General features: G+C 39.6%; 2 protein-coding genes and 1 pseudogene across 2 annotated transcripts in view; 2 read left to right on the top strand and 1 right to left on the bottom strand.

The window, feature by feature from the left end:
* Positions 1–4,778, top strand: part of FGGY (FGGY carbohydrate kinase domain containing) — a 523,600-nt gene extending 518,822 nt beyond the window's left edge. The window contains exon 18 of the transcript XR_003033849.2: positions 1,316–4,778. The gene's annotated coding sequence lies outside the window, so the exon portion shown is untranslated. The remainder of the gene's footprint in view (positions 1–1,315) is intronic.
* Positions 1–23,305, top strand: part of HOOK1 (hook microtubule tethering protein 1) — a 122,308-nt gene that overhangs the window by 14,779 nt on the left and 84,224 nt on the right. The gene's annotated exons all lie outside the window — the stretch shown is intronic.
* On the bottom strand, positions 5,643–6,957 carry LOC101903193 (isocitrate dehydrogenase [NADP] cytoplasmic-like; annotated as a pseudogene).

Genomic DNA, 23,305 nt, shown 5'->3' with positions numbered 1-23,305 from the left:
CTGACTGTCACAGATAATTAGGAAAACAAGCCATGGAGTGCTGGGAAACCTTGCCCCAGAGTTTCAGTCCATCTGGAAAACAGGGAATTTCACCACGACCTTTGTTTTTGTCAGAATCTAACCAGGAAACAGAAACCACCTGAGCATTCATTAAACAGCAGTTTCAAAACTGGGAATAAGTTACACGGGTAATGGAGGGACTGACAGCCAAACAGAGGACAGGGAGGCAACCCAGAGAATAACTCACAGAAGGAGTTATTCTGTGAGAATACTCACAGAAGGAGCCATTAAGACTCTTAAGTTACAGGGACAGAGGAGGTGGTGACATGACTGGCCCCTGGGCAAAAACTGAGGCCATGGCAGGACTGTTCATGGGTGAAATGTCACTGCTGCTGGAGTCATTGCCCTAGCCAGGGACTCCAGTCTCCCACTCTGCAGCATCTCAACATTGCCTCCTATTGACTGTGAAAGTGAAGTGAAAGTGACTCAGTCGTGTCCGACTCTTTGAGACCCCATGGCTGATACAGTCCAGTACAGTGCATGGAATTCTCCAGGCCAGAATACTGGAGTGGCTAGCCTTTCCCTTCTCCAAGGCATCTTCCCAACGCAGGGATCGAACCCAGGTTTCCCACTTTGCAGGTGGATTCTTTACCAGCTGAGCTACAAGGGAAGCCCAAGAATACAAGCAAAGCCCAAGAATACTGGAGTGGGTAGCCTATCCCTTCTCCAGTGGATTTTACTGACCCAAAAATTGAACTGGGGTCTCCTGCATTGCAGGCAGATTCTTTACCAACAGAGCTACCTGGGAAGCCCAATTGACCGTATTGAGCTGGAAACCAGCAGAAATGGAAGGCTGAGAAATGCAGCCTGCAGGGGATAGCCTCCTGCAAATGCAGAGTGGGGTTCAAGTGAAGAACCTACCTAAGGCAGCATGCCCTAGAGAGACTACTCACTCCTCACTGTTAATCAGAATTCAGGGCACTCAGACACACTTCCATATCAGTATTGCTCCTTGTTTCACCGCCCTACCCCCCACAAATTATTCTTATATTTGTGCCATCTTTATGCCAACCCCTCCACTGTGCCTCATGGAGCCTCCACTTTGCGCCCTCAGCTTCTTCTCCAAACTCTCTCTGACTTTAATTGAATCGCAACTCCCTCTTAGCAAAAACCTTGCATCATTCATTCTTCAATCATTCAACAATGATATATTGAATGGGAATTAAATCAATGATAACTAACCCTCCACTGTTATTTGTGTTTTATACATATTAAACCCTGCCATTCTCATAACCACCTATCTTCTCTTTTACAGATGAGAACATTGAAACATGGAATACTTAAGAAACTTGTTCATAACATAGCTCATGAGTGGCCAGGACAGGAATTAAATATACCCCCAGGCTCTGGAAACCAAAGTCTTATCCAGCATATCTGGATAACAGCATTCTAGGAATGGATATACTGCCGAAATGATTCCTGCTGATGGAGTTCTGTGGAAGAAGATATTTTTAGCTTCTCATTTTGAAATAGTTTTACAGAACAGTTGCAAGTAATGCAGAGTACCAGTATATGCTTCCCCCATCTACCCTAATGTTAACATCTAACATAACCATAGAATGTTTATCACTAAGTATTAACATTGGTGCAATACTCCTAACTGAGCTACAGATTTTAATAGATTTCACCAGCTTTTCCACTAATATTTTTGTTCCAGGATTCCACATAGGACAAAACATTGCATTTAGTCAGCAATGTCTTCCTACTCTCCTCCAATCTGTGCCAGTTTCTCAGACTTCTTTTTTTTAATGACCTTGAGACTTGAAAATTAAAGATTAGGTAGCTTGTATGAAATCCCTTAGTTTGGGTTTGTCTGATGTTTTCTCACAATAGACAGGAGTTATGGAGAAGGCAATGGCACCCCACTCCAGTACTCTTGCCTGGAAAATCCCATGGATGGAGGAGCCTGGTAGGCTGCAGTCCATGGGGTCGCTGAGGGTCGGATACAACTGAGCGACTTCCCTTTCACTTTTCACTTTAATACATTGGAGAAGGAAATGGCAACCCACTCCAGTGTTCTTGCCTGGAGAATCCCAGGGACAGGGGAGCCTGGTGGGCTGCCGTCTATGGGGTCACACGGAGTCAGACATGACTGAAGCGACTTAGCAGCAGCAGCAGCAGGTGTTATTTACTATAAATGAGGCAAGGCAGTGGCCAGTGTGATCTTCTTTGTAGCAGGAATACATAAGCCAAAATCTTATAAATGAACAAGAATTAGCCAGACAAAAAGGGCAAGGAGAGAGCATTTCAGGCAGGAGCAGCCTCTGAAGAAATACTGTGTAGGAAGAGTTCTTGCATTTGCAGAAGTGGAAGAGATCCATCATGGTGAGAGCAAAGAGATCCAAGGGAAATGTAACTGTAAATGGGCAGAGGCTGAATCATGTATGGCCTCGAAGGCCATGATGAGAATTTCAGGTTTTGTCATGAATGCAATGGGTTATCATTGAAGGGCTTTAAATAGGAAGGGAGATGCATCCTGGTTCACATAGAAATGTACGCCTGTGTGAAGTGGGAACCACCCCCAACCGCCTCGGCTCTCCTTGCCCTCTCTCCTATAAGCTTGTCTCTGCTGGCACCCATTCCAGGAAGCCATATCACTGTGGTCCACGCCACAGTCTTCTCTTTCCAGTTTGTTTTGGATTTCACCAAGGCCATATCTATGAAATGCAGTCATATGAGGGATACCTGTATGCTTTAGTTGTAAAGTGTGCTCTCATTTACATTGTCTATGTAAAGCCTTTTCTATGAACAGACTTATATCCAGTGCTTCACAGAACTCCAGGCTCTGCTAAATAGTAAGAATAGTGTTTCCTTCTGTTGCTCAGTTGCTATGAAGTTCAGGACCACATATGATACACACCCAGTTGTATTTTCCTGCGAATTCTTGATAAAATAATTTCTCCTCTCCTCTTTTACTGATTGGTTGATTATAGTGACTGCTTGGATAGTTTATTATATCTGTACTTTTACAAATTGAAGATATTTTTTGAAGTGAGGGCCGTTACAATATAGATATATATATTTTTAATGAACAAAGAAATAAGAAGGCTATCCTACTACTCGAGTCTAGAATTTTCTCTCTGGCACCACTACGAGCCTCAGCCTGAGGATTTCAGCAACACAGAGCTCCTGACGTTGCTCTGTTTCTCTGAAAAGCTCTAATTACTGCAGAGTTGTTAATGTTTGTTAATTGTTGGGCCAAATGAATTAACAATGGTCTGTTGTTTTTGTTAAATAACAGGGTACTGGTTATTTAAAATGTTCATTGTGCCTTATGTAAAAGTAAAGGTTTACTAAGCTTAAAATACCTTAAGAAAGCAATTTGTTTATTAAAATCATAGATTTAAAAATGCATGGATCAAATGTAACTATTGAAATGAAAATGGTAGGTTCTATATCATCTATAGAGTAGAATTGCTGGAATGCAATAAAGACAAACAATTATCACCAGAAGAACACCATTACAGTCATTGCTTAATTACAGTTTATTTTTCCTTTCCTCTTGTGATAATTACTTAGTCCTTCAGACCAAGAGATGCTGACATTTCGCTAACAGCATGATTGTTTTTATTCCACACACCTGTGGTTTCCTCCCATTTTAGTCCTAAGACAATGTGTTCAATTATTTGCAGATTCTAAATTTATTTTAATAGTCTCTGTGTTTATTTAGATTAATGATTCTAATTTTTAAAAATTAGAACATTTTATTTTGACATTTTACAAATATATAGAGTGCCAGTTGACTTGTTAAAGAATTCTCAGTCCTTATGCCATACATAACAATGGCACCCCACTCCAGTACTCTTGCCTGGAAAATCCCATGGATGGAGGAGACTGGTGGGCTGCAGTCCATGGGATAGCTGAGGGTCAGACACGACTGAGCAACTTCACTTTCACTTTTCACTTTCATGCATTGGAGAAGGAAATGGCAACCCACTCCAGTGTTCTTGCCTGGAGAATCCCAGGGACGGGGGAGCCTGGTGGGCTGCCGTCTATGGGGTCACACAGAGTCAGACGACTGAAGTGACTTAGCAGCAGCAGCAGCATACCATACATAAACTTAAGTTTGAAGGTCAAGTCAGAAAAGCATCAGCACCAAAACTTGGATTTAAAAGACAGCTCTATTACATACTATGTGTGAACTCAGACAAATCAATTAGTCCTTCTGAATTGCTCTTCTTTTATTTTTAAGATAGAGTTCATAGTTATCCCTCTATCCAAACCACTAGGCTGTTATGAGGTTCCAATGGAATAATTGCTGAAAAATGGTCCACTTTCTACACCGTAAATTTCTTGTCAAGGATCAGTCATGGTATATGTATTCATTCATTTCAAGAATGTTTTCTGAGTACACACAATGCACCATCCCCAGTGCTCATGCCAGATATCTAGAGATGTTTGAATAGAAGATAATGATGAAAACAAGTTTCATAGAATTAAACATGTACATGGTAATTCTTAGATTACATCTATGTAACAACATCAGAACATTATCATGGAGTTACGATATTTCCTCTTGTTAAACCTTTAAAATTTGTTTTACTTATTTTGAAAGCAATACATTTCTTCTAACTGAGTCATAGATATTATATACTGAGCTTTACCAATTAATGTAACTGAAAATCTGGATTTGCAACTGTATGATTGATGATTCTACTATTTCTAGTAAAAAAAAAAGTTAGAAACGGGCTAATTTTTTACTAAACTGGTGAATTTTATCAGGTTTTGTGTTTGTTTTTTTCATTAGCACTGAATTTTGATTAAAATCGATAGTTTAGATGAAGAACAGGACTAGAATAGTGTTTACAATCAACTTCTGAAAAATCACATTTACATAAAGGAAATAAAAGAGGCCAGCAGATGTCCAAAAAAAAAGGTGCAGCTTGTATTATTGCACTTGGATGAAACACGCTGTTCAAGGTTGCATAATACTTAGGCCACACAAGGCCAGGAGGAGGACACAAACACCACCCCCCCCCACCCCCAGGTAGTATTTCTTCTGGATTCTCCAAGGAGCTAAAAAATATTTAGTATTTTTAAAAGATTCAACTAGAGCTCTTTACAAAGATGAGTCTTCAACAGGTTTTAGTTACGGCCATGCTCTTCATTTCAAATCATGTGCAAGTCTAACATACAGCTTCTACTGCAAATAATGAGATATCTGTTACATTAGAATGACCCAGGGCCCCAGGCCATGGAAAGCGGGAAAAGGAATGAATCCCTACCTTATACAATTTCAGGGAATAATACCGTGGCTATAGTTTATCCTTTTGAGCACTGTTCATTTTGGTCATTGATCTCAGCACATGAGAAAAAGTGACAGTGAGTACAAGTGGACATTAAAAGTAGTTCCTAGGCTATTAGTAGAAAATAAAATTTAAAAAAAAGTCCCCGGCCACGTTCACAAAGGTGGCATAACTGTATGCATAAGAAAAAGGCTGTAAACTTATAGAAAAGATAAATTCTGGCTTCTAAACAAATTACAAAATTGATTTTGCCTTTACCCATGAGAGTTATAGGGAAAAATGTAAACCCTAGTTACCAGAAAAAAAAAAAAAATCCTCCAAAGACAAGAAATGACCTTAAAGTTTGGCCTGGGCTAGTTTTAACTGCAGGTTCTCTCCGAGTTTATCCATAAACTCAAAAATTTCAAGTAGTCAGAACGTTGCATGTTGGGTAAACCTTTAATACATGCAGCTAAGTCCTTGGTCATGAAGCCAGCCTCAATGATCTCAATACAGACTTCTTCCAAAGCCTTTGCAAAAAAGCTGAGCTCTTTACTGTTATCAAGCTTAGCTCTGTGGGCTAAGTCTCTGGTCCAGGCAAAAATGGAAGCAATGGGATTGGTGGGTGTCTCCTGTCCTTTCTGGTACATTTGGTAGTGACGGGTTACAGTCCCGTGGGCAGCCTCTGCTTCTACTGTCTTGCCATCTGGACAAACCAGCACACTAGTCATCATGCCGAGAGAGCCATAACCTTGGGCCATGGAGTCCAACTGCACGTCCCCATCATAGTTCTTACAGGCCCAAATGAAGCCCCCCTCCAATTTCATAGCTTGGGCCACCATGTCATCAATGAGCCTGTGCTCATACCAGATATTCTGAGCTTTAAATTCAGATTTGTACTGCTTGTCATGTATCTCCTGAAAGATGTCTTTAAAACGTCCATTGTATTTCTTCAGAATAGTGTTTTTGGTGCTCCGATACAAAGGCCAATTCTTAGACAAAGCCATCTGGAAAGAACTGTATGCAAAATCTTCTATTGACTTATCTTGATTGTACATCCCCATGGCAACACCACCACTCTCTGAAGTTATATACTAGGTATACCATTTTGGGGGATCCATCACTTGGCATGTAGGATGTCTCTACTTTTCCAGGCCCCGGCACAACAAAATTGGTTGCTCTATATTGATCCCCGTAAGCATGATGACCTATGATAATGGGTTTTACCCATCCACTCACAAGCCAGGGCATATTTTTCCAGATAATAGCTTCCCTGAAGACAGTGCCACCCAAGATAATTCAGATGGTGCCATTTGGAGATTTCCACATTTGTTTCAACTTGAACTTCTCCACTCTCTTCTCATCGGGGGTGATGGTGGCATACTTGACACCAACGTTGTACTTCTTTATAGCTTCTGCAGCGTCCTCGGTGACCTAGTCATTGGTGGCATCGTGATTCTCTATGCCTAAATTGTAGCTGTGCTGATCCAGTTCCACATAGGGAAAAATGAGTTTCTCTTTAATCAACTCCCAAATGATTCATGTCATTTCATCTCCTTGCATCTCTACCACAGACCCGCCTTGGATTTTTTGAGACATTTTGACTTCAGTAGACCTCTTTACAATTTCTAATCACCCCAACCCCTCTCAATCTTGCAGACTCAGCTTATCTCCTGCGGGAAAGCTACATTGACCATGACCCGGGAGCACACAGTCCACTTTAGCAATCCGGGCTGGACCCCAACTGTTCCGGATTCTCACGGTGCCTCAGCAGAAACCCCCAGGTTTTGTGTTTAGTTCTTAGTATTGTCCTGATCACTTCTTTCTGTTTTGGCTTGACAGTGGGCCCAAGCCAAATACCATGATGAACTTTTGAGAAAAGACTTTTGAGACCTTCTGTATCACCTGTTTTCTGGAGTTTATTTCAGAATCAGAAGCAGAAATGGCAGTAGGACTCCAGAGCAAGAGAAATGTGAGCTGTAGTTACAACAGGGCAGCAAGGAAGTAAAATTACTGCAGGGACAGAATGAGACAAGATATGCCCTATTAAGTCAGCAAATACTGATGGAGCGTTTACCATGTACAGAGCACTAGTGACAGGAATACAGCAGGAAATACAGACCTACTGCTTAATTCATGAGTTTTAGAGAAATGAAGAAGAGTTAGGAAGAAACTTCCAGGCAGAAAAAGCAGCACTTGGAAAGACCGGGAGGTCTTCCCTCACAAGTAAGTTACTCCTGGGGCTTGGAGGACATGTCCCAAAGTGTTCTGTGTATCTGTGTATTGCTCCCCATGTCTGGTATTGTGTGGTACACACAGAGGTGAACAACAGATATTTTAAAATCAACAGTAAATGATGAACACCAATGATTATGGCACCATTGGCTCAGCTGACTCTCCCACACCTGATCTAGCTCTGAATGCCAGAGCATTAATATCTTCATTGGTAAAGTATGAACCTTGATATCCACTACACAGGGTGATATAGAAAAATAATGAGGTGTTACAAGAGAAAGCAATTTTTAAATGTGAAAACATCATCAAATGTCCATTGTTCATCTTTGAAACAAATGGAGGAATAGTACGAACATGGAAAGAAGAGCTACCAGGAAGATTCTACATTGGAAGGTGTCAGAATCCTGAACATTTTCTTAGTTTTAGTCCTCAAACATATGAAAGAACAGACTATAACTGAATCAGAAATAGCCACATCTGTGTCAATGTCAAAGTTTCATAAACTGGACTTGGAGGAGAAAGAAAAAGTGCCCAGGCTTTCAATGGGGTAAAAGAATCATTTCTCATAATCAAAGGTCACAGGTCAGTGAACCTGTTTCACACAACAGAGTAGAAGGTGAATGGTTTGATTAAAGAACATATTAATGATGCTGATCAGTGAGTGTGGGTAGATTCTCCACGGACTTAAACTCCTTTTGTTTATATGTTTTTATACCTACAGTTAAATATGTGCATTAGTATGAACCTTGTTAAAGCTTCATTTGGAGATTATGAGATAACATAGGTGAAAACACATTAAAATCTACCAATATGTATGGAACTCTAAGAAACTGCTTTTGTTGTTTTTCATTCGCTAAGTCATGTCCAACTCCTTGCAACCCCATGAACTGCAGCATGCCAGGTTCCTCTGTCCTTCACTATCTCCCAGAGTTTGCTCAAATTCATGACCACTGAGTTGGTGATGCTATCTAACCAAGAAACTGCTATTATCTGTAGTATTTTGATTGTTATACTGTTCCAGTGCCATTACAAACTCACAGGCAATGCTTCATAATAATAGTCCTTTGAAACTTTCACTAAATGCACTTGAATGAAATCCAAGTCTCAAATTGCTTAAATGAGTTCCACTCCTGTCTGAATAGTGTTGTCGTGCTGCTTCAGGATGTGAGATAATGTTATTGTGACCCGGCAGCTTTAACAACGCTAACTCTATTAATAAGGCCAAAGAGGCCTTTATCTAGGATGATAAAAAAAACAAACAGCAAGCAACTTCTTAAAATAACCACTTGAGATATCGTTGGAATCATGCCACATACTTGAGTCTAAAGAAGAAAACTTAATTATTTGGAGAAGGAGTGCACTCATATATTGCATATACTGCCTTTTACTAAAGTATCTGAAGCATGGGAAGCAGTCAGACTATAATGACGTGCATCACATACAGTGAGCTTAATAAAAGGCTCTCAGGATGTCTGCGATTAAACAGACATTGGTTGATTTACTGGTCGTATTACACCAGGCATAGCAAATAGGTTTCAACTCCGCTGTCAATATTAATTGATGGGTAGTGGTTGCTAGGAATACAATGTTGAAAAAGGCTGTGATAATAAAGCCAACTCTACCACAAAGTTAACAGATGTGTGTGTTTGAGAATGGAGGTCAACATTAGCAGTCCCTATACGGTGATGGTCTGTATTAGGGGAAAGGCTAATCAAGCACAGATCCCCAAGGTTATTCAGATACTAGCTACTCATTTACTCATTTGTTTATCCTTTACCTCTTCAAAAAAGACATGTAATATGAAAAGATTTTAAAAAACAAGGCAAAAGGTAGGTAAGGCCACTGAGATATGCAAGCCACAAAATCCTGCACAATTAGCAATGGGGGCTTAATATTTGATAGAATTTCCTAACAACCAAATTAAATATGGAAGTCATAATCATTTACAAGGCTCACATTGTCAAAAATATAAGGCTGGTCATGTAAGTAAAGCGTAAGGACAGAAGGACAACCATTTTAGTATAAAGAAATAGAAGTGGCACTAGAAGGCCTGAATTTGAATTTTAGGTCTGCCATTTAGTCCTGGAAGAGGAAATGGCAACCCACTCCAGTATTCTTGCCTGGAGAATCCCAGGGACAGAGGAGTCTGGCAGGCTACCTATGGTTCATATGGTTGCAGAGTTGGACAAGATTGAAGTGACTTAGGATACACACACACAGGCTGCCACTTAGTAGCCATATGACCTTCAGCAAGTTATTTAAACTTGACTGCCTCAGTGTCTTCATTTGTAAACTTTGGATAATAATGCTGCTTCCTCAATTATTCTGAAGTTAAACTGTGAAGTGAGCATATTCTTTATCTTCCCTTTGGTCACCGAGATCCATTCCCCTCACTTCTCTGCCCTGCAGGCTGCATTGCCTGGGCTCCCTTTGCCCTCAGGCTTCCTATTCCTTTCAACCAACGAGGAGAAACCTCTCCCCACCTCTTCAATGCCGAGAGTCTTATGGTAGCTGGTCCCTTTATGACTGTAGCTCCTGATGGGCAGCTACCTTCCAGACCACCAACTCTCACCAGGCTCCAAGACTGTGGCCTCCCCTTCCTTCTTTAGGCCAAAGGATCACAGGGTATCTCAGGATCACTTGTTGGTTTCCCCAACTCCATTCATATTTCTGTAAGCAGTCCCTTCATTAAATTCTCACCGGAATCCAACATGAGCATATTTTCTATTTCTGGTCAGGGCCCTGACTGAATAGATTTGATTTTTGAGCCCCAACTACAGGCCAACCATAGACCAGTCAATATTCATAGCAGATATTCAATAAATGCTGATAAATCTGAAGTAAGGGGTATGAGAAGGATAAAGGAAAACAGATTTCACACACAAGAAGTTGAGGCATAGGACTCGGATCCTTTCCATCAGATGACCTCCTTTCCCCAGTATGGAATGTCAGCAGAAGAAAGAGGAATAAGCAGGATTAATCAGGCTGTTTAACTTGCACAACCACAACAAAATGCCAGCATTTATGAAGATGTAAACTATTGTTCTAGGTTTCAGAAAAAATTCAAAAAGAAATGAGGCAGCAGAAAGCAAGTATGTGAATCTTCTTTGTGCCATTTCACATACCTGGGGATGGGATACAGGTGAGTGGACATAAACATAATTAATGGAATGCCTAGTGTGCTCATGCACTTTTCGATTTTGGAATGATTTATAATTTTCCAAGGATGTGCAATCAGAAAGGAAGTACTTTGTCTCCCTTTCAAAATAAAGATACTTTAAGAATCACAAACAAGAGAGACCATAACAAGAACTCATGAAGAGTGTTCCAGCAGAGGGACAACAAAAGGTTTGTGACCGCACAGCAAATTCTGCTGTTGTCCCTAGAAGACACCAAAGGCACATAATTTCAAGAGCTTCCCTTACTGAAATATCCTACATGTTACTACCATCAGGAGAGACTCTCATTCTCAGGACCTCTTTATAGAAAGAGATCCATTTTTTTTTTTCTTTTCTCTGTTGATGCACATTTTTACAGGAGGGCAGAGATGTCTTAGATCTTTTGCCCAAAAGCTGTCCCTATAACCAAACAGACAGACCTTGTACAAAATAACCACAGGATCGGGGAGAACTCACAAAGACAAAGATGCATAAAGTGAAATGCTTTGCTTTTCTTTTTTTGCCATTTTCATCCTGTTTTGGTTTTTAACATGTGCAAATCGTTCTGTTGCTGTAAAACTTATTAAATGAAGTAAAAGAGCAAAGACCAAAAATGTAATAATGAAGTGAAGTTTTAATCCTTTACAGTTTTTTTGGCATCATCAGCTTGATTACATTTGATATACACTGAAGGGTTTTGAATTTCAGACGGAACTTTCTTAAAACTGTTCATGCGTCCCAGATGTGACCTAGTTTCATTCTGGGAAATGGATGCTGAGTGTAGCACAGGCAAGTCAAACAGGCATGGCTATTTTAGGAGCCATTAATGTAGTATATTTACAGGAACCAAATATGTGATTCCAGCTGGCCGGTGAAAACCTTCATTGAGCATGTACTATATGCTAAGCTGCTGCTGCTGCTAAGTCGCTTCAGTTGTGTCTGACTCTGTGCGACCCCATAGACGGCAGCCCACCAGGCTCCCCTGTCCCTGGGATTCTCCAGGCAAGAACACTGGAGTGGGTTGCCATTTCTTTCTCCGATGCGTGAAAAGTGAAAGTGAAGCTGCTCAGTCGTGTCCGACTCTTCGAGACCCCATGGACTGTACCCCACCAGACTCCTCTTCCATGGGATTTTCCAGGCAAGAGTACTGGAGTGGGGTGCCATCGCCTTCTCCAGTATGCTGAGCACAGACCTGTAAACACAAAGGAGCAGTCCTGATCTTGAGGAGCTCAGAAACCAGGCAATGAACATGTCACACTGTAAAAGAAAATACATGTGAAAAGTAAAGCTAAGGGGTAAAATGTGCAGGTATTAGAAGCTGGAAAAAGGTAGAAAATTGCTCCAAAATCTGTAAACATTTTTTTTTTTTGTCTTAGAAGAGTTAAGGGGATGCTTCACAGAGGAGGTGGAATTGTGCAAATTCTAAAGTTTTAATTCCAGCTGGGAAATTCTCTTCAGTCAAGTCATGACCTATTTATGGACAAATGAATTTATGGTCCACTTGGCTCGATGAGAAAACAAATGCAAAATGCCTAGGATAAGACTGGGAATAAGATAAGAATCATCAAATGCTTCCTCTCTCCTCCTGTATTTTCTTAATCGAAGTGAAATTCGTGTAACACCCTGTTCATCATTTTAAATTATACAGTTCAGTGGTGTTAGTACATTCACAATGTTTTTCAAGCATTATCACTATCTAATTCTAGAATATCCTCATCAGCCTACAAAGAAAGGCTGTGCCCATTGAGAAGTCACTGGTCATTCCCCTCCCCCTCCAGCACCTGGCAACCACTAATCTGCTATCTGTTCCTAAGGATTTGTCTGTTCCAGACATTTCTTATGAATATAATCATAGCATATGTGCCCTTTTGTGTCTGCCTTCTTTCACTTACCATAATGTTTTCAAGGTTCATCCAAATATTAATGTGAATTGGTACTTCATTTCTTTTTATGACTGAATAACACTTCATTGTACACAAATACCATGTTTTGTGTAACCATTCATCTGTTGGTAGACACTGCGTCATTACTACCTTTTGCCTGTTGCGAACAGTGTTGTTATCAACATTCACATACAAGTTTTTATTTAAACATCTGTTTTCAATTTTTCTGCAGGATACATACCTGGGAGTGGAATTGCTGGGTCACATGCTAATGAGACAGTTAACTTTTTGAGGAACGATTAAGCTGCCTTTGTGGGTGTACCATTTTACATTATTATCAGCAATGTATGAGTGTTTTAATTTCTTCACACCTCACTGATGCTTGTTATTTTCTGTTTTGTTTTGTTTTGGCTTGGCTTTGCTTGCAGCCATCCCAGTGGGAGTAAAGTGGCATCTCATTGTGGTTTTCGTTTGTGTTTTCCTACTGACTGATGATTTTGAGCAACTTTATATGGGCTTATTGACCATTAAAATTTCTTTTTTAGAAAAAATGTCTATTCAGATCATTTGTCCATTTTTAAACTGGATTGTTTGACCTTTAGGTTGTTGTATGGCAAGTTATTTATGTATTCTGCACACAAGTCTGTTAACAAATAGATGATATGCAAATATTTTCTCTCATACTATAGTTGTCTTTATTTAAAGGATAGTGTCCTTTGATGAAAAAAAGTGCTGTTTTAAATTTTTATAAAGTCCAAATTATCTACTTTTTTCTTTTTGTTGCTTGTGATTTAGGTATCATGTTTAAGAAACTATTGCCTAACCCAAAGTCATGAAGATTAACATCTATGTTCTTTCCTAGAGTTGTAGAACTTTAGCGCTCACATTTAGGTCTTTTGATTAATTTTGAATTATTTTTTTGTATATGGTAGAAGTAGACATCTAAGTTCATTCTTTTGTGTGGATATCCAGTTGTCCTGTTGTAGCCACGTGTTCCAGGAAACAAACTCACTCAGAAGGACAATGCAGACAGTGGAGTGCAGTTTATTACACCAGTGGGTCCAACACAGAGTCTCCTCTTAGCCAAGGACCCCGACCAGTTTTTGTGAAAACCTTATATATACCAAAATCACTGCAGATGGTGATTGCAGCCATGAAATTAAAAGACGCTTACTCCTTGGAAGGAAAGTTATGACCAACCTAGATAGCATATTCAAAAGCAGAGACATTACTTTGCCAACAAAGGTCCATCTAGTCAAGGCTATGGTTTTTCCTGTGGTCATGTATGGATGTGAGAGTTGGACTGTGAAGAAGGCTGAGTGCCGAAGAATTGATGCTTTTGAACTGTGGTGTTGGAGAAGACTCTTGAGAGTCCCTTGGACTGCAAGGAGATCCAACCAGTCCATTCTGAAGGAGATCAGCCGTGGGTGTTCTTTGGAAGGAATGATGCTAAAGCTGAAACTCCAGTACTTTGGCCACCTCATGCGAAGAGTTGACTCATTGGAAAAGATTCTGATGCTGAGAGGGATTGGGGGCAGGAGGAAAGGGGGACGACAGAGGATGAGATGGCTGGATGGCATCACCAACTCAATGGACATGAGTTTGAGTGAACTCCAGGAGATGGTGATGGACAGGGAGGCCTGGCGTGCTGCGATTCATGGGGTTGCAAAGAGTCAGACACGACTGAGCGACTGAACTGAACTATATACCCTAAGTGTATGTGCTCAAACCTACCTCCCCAAATTCTCTGAAACTAGTCTGAACAAAGGGAAAGAAAGATACAATCAAAGTTAACCCAAGATCCGTATGCCTTCAGCCTAGGTAGTTAACCGTGGACAATTATCAATAGGTCTGTGGTCATACTCCAATAAGCATAATAGAATGTATGATTCTATTTGGTTATACAGATAATTAGGGTTTTCTTTTAGGCCAGAGAGAGTCTAGGTACGAGCCCTGGGCTCTTCCTTCCGGGGGCCTGGTTTTCTAGTTGGTATGTCGTTTCCATAGATACTGGGCATATAGCTCATAGTCCACAGTCTGGCCCAAGATGGAGTCCTGCTTTCAAGAAGGAGCCCGTTCAGTCTGTTTCCTCCTTCAGTCCCAGGACTGTATGTTGAAAAGGCTATTCTTTCTCCCATTGAATGTTCTTGGTATCTTATAGATATTTGGGTTTACTTCTAGAATCTGAATTATATTCCATTGATCTGTATGTCAGTCCTTACTTCAGCACAACAGTGTTTTGGTTACTGTAGCTTAGCAGTCAGTTTTGAAATAGAGAAATATGAAGAATTTTGCCCTTTTTCAAGATTTTGGATATTTGGCATCCTTTGCAATTACATGTGACTTTTTTTTTTCTAATTTTATTTTAAAACTTTACATAATTGTATTAGTTTTGCCAAATATCAAAATGAATCCGCCACAGGTATACATGTGTTCCCCATCCTGAACCCTCCTCCCTCCTCCCTCCCCATACCATCCCTCTGGGTCGTCCCAGTGCACCAGCCCCAAGCATCCAGCATCGTGCATCGAGCCTGGACTGGCAACTCGTTTCCTACATGATATTTTACATGTTTCATTGCCATTCTCCCAAATCTTCCCACCCTCTCCCTCTCCCACAGAGTCCATAAGACTGTTCTATACATCAGTGTCTCTTTTGCTGTCTTGTACACCGGGTTATTGTTACCATCTTTCTAAATTCCATATATATGCATTAGTATACTGTATTTATGTTTTTCCTTCTGGCTTACTTCACTCTGTATAATAGGCTCCAGTTTCATCCACCTCATTAGAACTGATTCAAATATATTCTTTTTAATGGCTGAGTAATACTCCATTGTGTATATGTACCACAGCTTTCTTATCCATTCATCTGCTGATGGACATCTAGGTTGCTTCCATGTCTTGGCTATTATAAACAGTGCTGCGATGAACATTGGGGTACACGTGTCTCTTTCCCTTCTGGTTTCCTCAGTGTGTATGCCCAGCAGTGGGATTGCTGGATCATAAGGCAGTTCTATTTCCAGTTTTTTAAGGAATCTCCACACTGTTCTCCATAGTGGCTGTACTAGTTTGCATTCCCACCAACAGTGTAAGAGGGTTCCCTTTTCTCCACACCCTCTCCAGCATTTATTATTTGTAGACTTTTGGATCGCAGCCATTCTGACTGGTGTGAAATGGTACCTCATAGTGGTTTTGATTTGCATTTCTCTGATAATGAGTGATGTTGAGCATCTTTTCATGTGTTTGTTAGCCATCTGTATGTCTTCTTTGGAGAAATGTCTTTTTAGTTCTTTGGCCCATTTTTTGATTGGGTCGTTTATTTTTCTGGAGTTGAGCTGTAGGAGTTGCTTGTATATTTTTGAGATTAGTTGTTTGTCGGTTGCTTCATTTGCTATTATTTTCTCCCATTCTGAAGGCTGTCTTTTCACCTTGCTAATAGTTTCCTTTGATGTGCAGAAGCTTTTAAGGTTAATTAGGTCCCATTTGTTTATTTTTGCTTTTATTTCCAATATTCTCGGAGGTGGGTCATAGAGGATCCTGCTGTGATGTATGTCGGAGAGTGTTTTGCCTATGTTCTCCTCTAGGAGTTTTATAGTTTCTGGTCTTAAGTTTAGATCTTTAATCCATTTTGAGTTTATTTTTGTGTATGGTGTTAGAAAGTGTTCTAGTTTCATTCTTTTACAAGTGGTTGACCAGATTTCCCAGCACCACTTGTTAAAGAGATTGTCTTTAATCCATTGTATATTCTTGCCTCCTTTGTCAAAGATAAGGTGTCCATATGTGCGTGGATTTATCTCTGGGCTTTCTATTTTATTCCATTGATCAATATTTCTGTCTTTGTGCCAGTACCATACTGTCTTGATAACTGTGGCTTTGTAGTAGAGCCTGAAGTCTACATGTGACTTTTATAATCAGCTTGTCCATTCTTCAAAAAGGCACCTGGAATTTTGATAGAGATTACACTGAATCTGTACATCAACTTGAGGAATGTGAATGTTAGTTGCTCAGTCATGTCCAACGCTTTGCAACCCCATGGACTGTAACCCTCCAGGCTCCTCTCTCCATTGAATTCTGTAGGCAAGAATACTGGAGTGGGTAGCCATTCCCTTCTCCAGAGGATCTTCCCAACCCAGGGATTGAACTTAGGTCTCTTGCATTGCAGGCGGATTCTTTACCATCTGAACCAAGAAGGAATATTGCCTCTTAACTATATTAGGTCTTCCAATCTATGAATGTGGGATGCCCTTCCATTTATTTAGGTCTTCTTCAATTTCTTTGAGCAATATTTTGTTGTCTTTAGTGTATGAGTCTTATACCTCCTTAGTTATACTAAGTATTTTATTCATTTTGATCTTAAATGGAATCTTTTTTTTTTCTATTTCATTTATCTCTACTCAAATTTTCGTTCTTTCTTTCTGTTTGCTTTGGATTTAGTTTGGTAGTTTGGATTTTTCTTTACTAGTTCCTTAGAAGTTTAGATTATTGATAACAAGGTTTTTCTTTTTTTTTGAATGTAAGCATTTTAGAACCACAAATTTTCTTCTACTGAAAGAGGAAACAAAACAGGCTCTATCTTGAAAGTAGGCTCCATCTTGGGCCAGGCCTATTGATAACTGTCCACTGTTAACTACCTAAGCTTAAGGCATATGAATCACAGGTTAACTTTGACTGTATCTTTCTTTTTCCTTTGTTCAGACTAGTTTCAGGGAATTTGGGGAAGGTTTTGTGCACATACACTTCAGATATATAAGGTTTTCACAAAAACTGGTCAGGGTCCTTGGCTAAGAGGAGACTCTGCCTTGGGCCTTCCAGTATAATAAACCGCACTCCACTATCTGCATTGTCCTGAGTGAGTTTGTTTCCCGGAACGTGTGGCTACACCACCACAAACTGCTTTAACTGCATCCCATAAGTTTTGGTGTGTTATGTTTTCTTTTTCATTCATCTCACAGTATCTTCTAATTTCTTGTGATTTCATTTTTGACCCATTGGTTAGTGTGTTGTTTAATTTCCATATATTTGTGAATTTGACAGTTCTCCTGTTTGTTATCTTCCTCCCTTATTCCCTTCCTTCTTTTGCACCTTTCTTTCTTTTTCTTCTATCTATCTTTTAAGAAGGACTTTTTGTGTGTTAACACTAAACATATCTATCTACTCTGTTAATAAACTTTAAGTGCACAATACAGTATTATTATAGGTTAACTTAGGCAGAGTGTTGTACAGCAGATCTCTAGAAGTTTTTCAGGTGGCAACACTGAAACTTTATACCTGTTAAACAGCGCCGTCCCACTTTCCCGTCCCTCCAGCCCCTGGCAACCATCATTGTATTCTCTGTTTCTATGAGGTTGGCAGTTTTAAATACCTCATCTAACTGAAATTAGGCAGTATTTATCCCCTGTGACTGGGTTATCTCACTTAGCATAGTGTCCTCTAGGTTTATCTATATTGACACATGTGGCAGGATTTCCTTCTTTTTTAAGGTTGAACAATATTCCATTGTATGTATATATTACATTTTCTTTCATCTGTTGTTGGATATTTAGGTTGTTTCTACATCTTGGTTATTGTCAATAATGCAAAGAACTTTGGAATGCATATATCTTGTGGAGATCCTGAATCCAGTTTATTTTGATATATGATCCCCTGGTAAGTCTAATTTTAATTTTTTAAAGAAACTCTATACTGTTTTCCATAGAGGCTCACCCTTTTATATATCTTACATCTACCAAAAGTGTACAAGAGTTCCAATTTCTCCACTTCCTTACCAACACTCATTACCTTTGAAATATTTATAATAGCTATCCTAACAAGTGTGAGTGATATCTAATTGTGACTTTGATTTGCATTTCCCTGGTGATTAATGATGCTGAGCATCTTTTCATATGCCTGTCAACCAGTGGCCTATCTTTGGAGAAATGTTTATTCAAGTTCATTGCTCATTTTTTAATCTTTTTTTTTTTTTTTGGCTGTTGAGTTGTAGGAGTTCCTTGTATATTTTGGATACTAATCTTTTATCAGATATATGGTTTTAAAATATTTTTCCTTCTCTATATTCTGTCTTTTCACCCTGTTTCCTTCACTATGCAGAAGATTTTTAGTGTGATTGCATCTGTATTTTTGCTTTTCTTGCTTGTGCTTTTGGTGTATTATGCAAGAATCATTGCCAAACCCAATGTCATGAGCGTTTCTTCTGTGTTTTCTTCTAGGACTTCTACACTAATTTCTCATTTTGTTCCATTGTGGTCAGAAAACATGTTTTGTATGGTGTTGGTCTTTTTAAATGTATTTTGTGGCCTAATATATGGTCTTTCCTGGAGAATGTTCCACATGCTCCTGACAAGAAAGTTTATTCTGCTGTTGTTGGGTGTTCTGTTCTATATATGTCTCTTAGCTCTAGTTGGCTTATAACGTTGTTCAAGTCTTCTGTTTCCTTGCTGACTTCTGTGTAGTTGTTTCATCCATCATTGAAAGTGGGGTATATATATGTTCTACTATTATTGTTTGGTGCTTTAATTGTTAGTTTTTGCTTCATATATTTTTTTGGCTTGATTTATGTGTTTGTACTTAATATGTCTTCTTGATGGATCGTTTTATCACTATGTAATGGCCTTTTATCTTTTATAATAATTTTTCTTAAACTATGTTTTGTCTGATATTAGTATAGACAATCCACCTGTGTTTTGATTAGTGTTTGCATGGAGTATTTTTTTCATATCTCTAAATTTTCAACCTTGCCTACCTTTGAGTGCAAGGTGAGTCTCTTATAGATAGCATATGATTGGTATCATGTTTTTAGAAACCATTCTGCCTTTTTTTTTTGCCTTTTGGTTGAAGTTTTAATTTCATTTTCCTTCAATGTTATTACAGATAAGGGAGGATTTCTATTTTGCATAGGTTCTCTACATGTCTTATATCTTTTCTTGTACCTCAACTCCATGACTGCCTTCTTTCATGTTCAATAAGTATTTTTTAGTGAACCACTTTGATTCCTTTCTCTTTTTTTCTACACATTTTTAAGTTATTTTCTTAGTGGTTGCCTTAGAGATTGTAAGTAGCATTTTGATTCATATCAATCTAGTTTGAATTAGTGTCAATTAAATGCACTGGTCATAGCAAACACCCTCTTCCAACAACACAAGAGAAGACTCTACACATGGACATCACCAGATGGTCAACACCGAAATCAGATTGATTATATTCTTTGCAGCCAAAGATGGAGAAGCTCTAAACAGTCAACAAAAACAAGACCAGGAGCTGACTGTGGCTCAGATCATGAACTCCTTATTACCAAATTCAGACTTAAATTGAAGAAAGTAGGGAAAACCACTAGACCATTCAGGTATGACCTAAATCAAATCCCTTATGATTATACAGTGGAAGTGAGAAATAGATTTAAGGGCCTAGATCTGATAGATAGAGTGCCTGATGAACTATGGAATGAGGTTCATGACATTGTTCAGAAGACAGGGATCAAGACTATCCCCATGGAAAAGAAATGCAAAAAAGCAAAATGGCTGTCTGGGGAGGCCTTACAAATAGCTGTGAAAGAAGAGAAACGAAAAGCAAAGGAGAAAAGGAAAGATATAAGCATCTGAATGCAGAGTTCCAAAGAATAGCAAGAAGAGATAAGAAAGCCTTCCTTAGTGATCAATGCAAAGAAATAAGAGAAAAACAACAGAATGGGAAAGACTAGAGATCTCTTCAAGAAAATCAGAGATACCAAGGGAATATTTCATGCAAAGATTGGCTTGATAAAGGACAGAAATTGTATGGACCTAACAGAAGCAGAAGATATTAAGAAGAGGTGGCAAGAATACACAGAAGAACTGTACAAAAAAGATCTTCATGACCCAACAATCACAATGGTGTGATAACTCATCTACAGCCAGACATCCTGGAATGTGAAGTCAAGTGGGCCTTAGAAAGCATCACTACGAACAAAGCTAGTGAAGGTGATGGAATTCCAGTTGAGCTATTTCAAATCCTGAAAGATGATGCTGTGAAAGTGCTGCACTCAATGTGCCAGCAAATTTGGAAAACTCAGCAGTGGCCATAGGACTGGAAAAGGTCAGTTTTCATTCCAATCCCAAAGAAAGGCAATGCCAAAGAATGCTCAAACTACCGCACAATTGCACTCATCTCACACGCTAGTAAAGTAATGCTCAAAATTCTCCAAGCCAGGCTTCAGCAATATGTGAACCGTGAGCTTCCTGATGTTCAAGCTGGTTTTAGAAAACGGAGAGGAACCAGAGATCAAATTGCCAACATCCACTGGATCATGGAAAAAGCAAGAGAGTTCCAGAAAAACATCTATTTCTGCTTTATTGACTATGCCAAAGCCTTTGACTGTGTGGATCACAATAAACTGTGGAAAATTCTGAGAGAGATGGGAATACCAGACCACCTGACCTGCCTCTTAAGAAATCTGTATGCAGGTCAGGAAGCAACAGTTAGAACTGGACATGGAACAATAGACTGGTTCCAAATAGGAAAAGGAGTACATCAAGGCTATATACTGTCACCCTGCTTATTTAACTTCTATGCAGAGTACATCATGAGAAACGCTGGGCTGGAAGAAACACAAGCTGGAATCAAGATTGCCAGGAGAAATATCAATAACCTCAGATATGCAGATGACACCACCCTTATGGCAGAAAGTGAAGAGGAACTCAAAAGCCTCTTGATGAAAGTGAAAGTGGAGAGTGAAAAAGTTGGCTTAAAGCTCAACATTCAGAAAATGAAGATCATGGCATCTGGTCCCATCACTTCATGGGAAATCGATGGGGAAACAGTGGAAAAAGTGTCAGACTTTATTTTTCTGGGCTCCAAAATCACTGCAGATGGTGACTGCAGCCATGAAATTAAAAGATGCTTACTCCTTGGAAGGAAAGTTATGTCCAACCTAGATAGCATATTCAAAAGCAGAGACATCACTTTGCCAACAAAGGTCCGTCTAGTCAAGGCTATGGTTTTTCCTGTGGTCATGTATGGATGTGAGAGTTGGACTGTGAAGAAGGCTGAGCGCCGAAGAATTGATGCTTTTGAACTGTGGAGTTGGAGAAGACTCTTGAGAGCCCCTTGGACTGCAAGGAGATCCAACCAGTCCATTCTGAAGGAGATCAGCCCTGGGATTTCTTTGGAGGGAATGAAGCTGAAGCTGAAACTCCAGTACTTTGGCCACCTCATGTGAAGAGTTAACTCATTGGAAAAGACTCTGATACTGGGAGGGATTGGGGGCAGGAGACGAAGGGGACGACAGAGGATGAGACGGCTGGATGGCATCACTGACTCGATGGACGTGAGTCTGGGGGAACTCCGGGAGTTGGTGATGGACAGGGAGGCCTGGCATGCTGCGATTCATGGGGTCGCAAAGAGTCGGACACGACTCAGCGACTGAACTGAACTGAACTGACGCTTCAATTATGTAGGAAATGTTTGTTCCTATACAATTTGATCCTCCCTTTATGCTACTGTCACGTTACCTTTTATGCATTGTATACCCATCAACATAGACTTACAATAATTATTTTATAGGAAAACAAGGAGTTACAAAGTAAAACTACATTAATACTAACTTTTTTAACCTATGTAGTTATCATCATTGCTCTCCGTTTTTTTCCTTTCCTTTCTCCCTTCCCTCTTCATTTGTTCCATTTTCCTTTGTCTCTTCATTCCTTGTTTCTTACTTCATTTCTGAAACATTGATTGAAAAAAAAGAAAGTTGTATTTTATTATTATTTTAAATTGGTACACTAATACTGTCCTTGGTAATTAATCATTTCCCTTGTCTTTGACACTCACATGGTGTGTTACAAAATTTATTTGTTCTTTTTCATATGCAAATTCAGCATCCCCAACTAGATGGCCAGCATAGTAAGAGTAGATACTCTGCCTTATAGTTCTCCACATTTTCAGTGTCAAAGGAAATGTTCAGAGATCAGATTGCTAACATCCATTGGATCATAGAAAAAGCAGTTGAATTCCAGCAAAACTTCTACTTTAGGCTTCATTGACTATGCTGAAGCCTTTGACTGTGTGGATGAAAACAAACTGTGGAAAATTCTTAAAGAGATGGGAATACCAGACCATCTTACCTGCCTCTTGAGAAATCTGTAGGCAGGTCAAGAAGCAATGGTTAGAACCTGACATGGAACAACAGACTGGTTCCAAATTGGGAAAGGAGTATGTCAAGGGTATATATTGTCATCCTGCTTATTTAACTTATATGCAGAGTACATCATGCGAAATGCCAGACTGGATGAAGCACAAGCTGGAATCAAGATTGCTGGGAGAAATATCAATAACCTCAGATATGCAGATGACACCACCCTTATTGCAGAAAGTGAAGAGGAAATAAAGAGCCTCTTGATGAAAGTGGAAGAGCAGAGTGAAAAGGCTGGCTTAAAAATCAACATTCAAAAAACTAAGATCATGGCATCCAATTCCATCACTTCATGACAAATAGACAGGGAAATAATGGAAACAGTGATGGAGTTTATTTTCTTGAGCTCCAAAATCACTGCAGCTGGTGACTGCAGCCGTGAAATTCAAAGATGCTTGCTCCTTGGAAGAAAAGCTATAACAAATCTAGACAGCATATTATAAAGCAGAAACATTACTTTGCCAACAAAGGTCCATCTAGTCCAGGCTATAGTTTTTCCAGTAGTCATGTATGGATGTGAGAACTGGACCATAAAAAAAGCTGAGCACCAAAGAATGGATGCTTTTGAACTGTGGTGTTGGA

This window comes from Bos taurus, chromosome 3 (genome assembly GCF_002263795.3).
Source record: "Bos taurus isolate L1 Dominette 01449 registration number 42190680 breed Hereford chromosome 3, ARS-UCD2.0, whole genome shotgun sequence".
NCBI lineage: Eukaryota > Metazoa > Chordata > Mammalia > Artiodactyla > Bovidae > Bos > Bos taurus.
This window is presented reverse-complemented; position numbering and strand designations above follow the sequence as displayed.